The 2934-nt window shown below is 36.7% G+C and overlaps 1 long non-coding RNA gene across 1 annotated transcript; it reads left to right on the forward strand.

Annotated features, from left to right (window-relative positions):
* The first annotated feature begins 463 nt into the window (after positions 1-463).
* Positions 464-1232, forward strand: LOC149237590 (uncharacterized). Its single transcript, XR_016245293.1, has 2 exons — positions 464-599; positions 697-1232. It is a non-coding gene; the product is annotated as an uncharacterized LOC149237590 (long non-coding RNA).
* The last annotated feature ends 1702 nt before the right edge of the window (positions 1233-2934 follow it).

Genomic DNA, 2934 nt, shown 5'->3' on the forward strand with positions numbered 1-2934 from the left:
GCAGGTGCACAGCTGACAATTTTCTATTTTGGCTCAGTAAATGTTTATGATGATGTTCCTGCAGACAAGGTATGCCCAAATAAGGTTACATGAACTTTGCAATATGTAAATTCAAATTGAGATACCATTTTTTTTAGATGGTTGATTCAAACATCTCAAATGATTTTAATTAATATTGGTTCAAAAAAGGCAAGGTTACCAGGGTTTATAGGACTACTCTTTATTTCTCTGTCATGAAGCTAGGTGACAAGTGGGTATTACTATTGTTATACTCTTTTTTTAATTTGGAGGTCTCTTTAGTATGAGAGCATTTGCATTTATATAATCGGTGCAGTTAAATTTCTACAGCATTGAGTAAATGAAACTGTTGATGGCAGGCTCAAGCAATTATGTTTTTAGCTGGCAATGGAAATTTCTGGTAGGTACAGACTGATGAACTAGCTAGTCTTGAACTTCTGTAGCATGTTAGTGAATTCGTATTGGGTTGTACTGTCGTAAACTCTCATTATGTATGCCTGATTTAGTCTCTTTATAACCCCAGCAGTACCACAAGCGCGTAAAGCATCGCTTGCTCGATTTCTTGAAAAGCGAAAAGAAAGGTATTTGGGCATCTGGCATTTTATTTTTTGAACTTGTAGTTCATGCATTTGTCTTTGTTTCTAAAACCATTGTCCTTTGCGTGTTTCTCAATTCCAGAGTCTGTACAAAGGCACCTTATCAAACAAAGAAATCATCTGAGGATTCTTCTCATGGAGAGATACCTCTCAGTCCTAGTCATTCCTCTACACCACCTGTGGATGGATGCAAGCAACTGCATAACGAGTTTATGACAAGGTCAGAAGAGAAGGTATCTTGTCTTGTTAAGGATCAACATGAGCAACTATGGCCAGTAAAAGTCGAGAAGAATGAGATTAAAGAACGTCAGCTACAACTCACATGAGACACAGTCAGTTCTTTTCGTTTCAATTTTTCCATTAGCACAATTGTATTATTCATTGTTAACTTCGCAGTTTTCTTCCAGAAAGCAGCTTGTAACATGAATTTATATGTATCCTAGAGAGATTAATTTGAGACGGTTTTGAGTTCATTTAATTTGAATTTAGGTGTGCTAACTATGTCAAAAAAGCAGGCAATTCAGTTGTATCTTGAATTTCCTACTAAACTGTGGGTTTGTCATTGAGAAGATGAACTTTTATAATGAAGCAGCTGCTGAAATAACCAACTTTCTGATATTTTCAACTCGATTTCTTGAAAAGCGAAAAGAAAGGTATTTGGGCATCTGGCATTTTATTTTTTGAACTTGTAGTTCATGCATTTGTCTTTGTTTCTAAAACCATTGTCCTTTGCGTGTTTCTCAATTCCAGAGTCTGTACAAAGGCACCTTATCAAACAAAGAAATCATCTGAGGATTCTTCTCATGGAGAGATACCTCTCAGTTCTAGTCATTCCTCTACACCACCTGTGGATGGATGCAAGCAACTGCATAACAAGTTTATGACAAGGTCAGAAGAGAAGGTATCTTGTCTTGTTAAGGATCAACATGAGCAACTATGGCCAGTAAAAGTCGAGAAGAATGAGATTAAAGAACGTCAGCTACAACTCACATGAGACACAGTCAGTTCTTTTCGTTTCAATTTTTCCATTAGCACAATTGTATTATTCATTGTTAACTTCGCAGTTTTCTTCCAGAAAGCAGCTTGTAACATGAATTTATATGTATCCTAGAGAGATTAATTTGAGACGGTTTTGAGTTCATTTAATTTGAATTTAGGTGTGCTAACTATGTCAAAAAAGCAGGCAAATGGCTTTGCTGGCCCTCTTTCATGTTAGGATCCACAGTTCTTCCAATGGCTGTCATCGCAAGTGCCGTGTTCGCTCCCTATCTTATCTATGCCATTGAGTGAGCAGTTTTAAAGACCTTGTTCTACCTGTTTATGTGACTATTCTAGCACCCTTAATTTGAACGAAGTCATTCATGGATGCCTATGATGATTGTGTTGTTTCGAGGTAACAGGCAGCGGCTTTCATTGTTCTCTTTCGATTTATGGCTTAACTTATGTCGGCTGTCATTCATGATCACTACCCTGAATATTGCCTATTTCAGCTACATTGCCTAGTATTTTGCTAATTCATCATACGTATTTAGCAGTTCATAGGGTAGTCAGTTGTAGTTATCAAATGCCCTTGACACTGAGGTGGCTTTATCTTTCTATGGTTTAGGCATATAAAATTTGGATTTGGTCTTTGTTTGTGTGCACTTTTTTGACAACAAAATTGAAACTGTCCCCTGACTATCCCACTGGCTCTTGCAAATCCAAGCTATAAAGAATGATTCAATTCGATTTCTTTCTGCCACATCTTCAAGGAACAGAACTCTCAAGTGGACCTCCTATCTAGGAGGCGGATCTCCTTGCTCTTTGGACTCATTAGATGTCAATGCATTGATCAGCGATCAGTCATCTCTCTATAGTTTATTTTCTTCTAGGTAAAAATAGAGATTGATCTGATCCTGCAACTGGAAAATGTTGTTGTAACTATTGGCAACTCAATGAAAATGAAGCAGGCTACTAATATTTTGGACTCTTGTATCAGTTGAATTGACTTAATATCCACTTGAAACATTTTTTTTACTACTGTTTGATCTGAATGACTATGCTGACTGCTTTTTATCAAATACCACCATATTGGCTTAAACATACATTCCTATTAATTTAGGTGATACTAGCGAATCCCCTGGCACTTTTTGATACTAAACCAGATTGTTGGTTCACTGGACATTGTGGAATTAGTGAAAACTCAGCCAACAAAGATTTCTGATGAATAAATAGAGATTGATCTGATCCTGCAACTGGAAAATGTTGTTGTAACTATTGGCAACTCAATGAAAATGAAGCAGGCTACTAATATTTTGGACTCTTGTATCAGTTGAATTGA

Source organism: Pinus tabuliformis, chromosome 8 (genome assembly GCF_031772625.1).
Source record: "Pinus tabuliformis cultivar Carrire ecotype Pingquan chromosome 8, CPIR1, whole genome shotgun sequence".
Lineage (NCBI taxonomy): Eukaryota > Viridiplantae > Streptophyta > Pinopsida > Pinales > Pinaceae > Pinus > Pinus tabuliformis.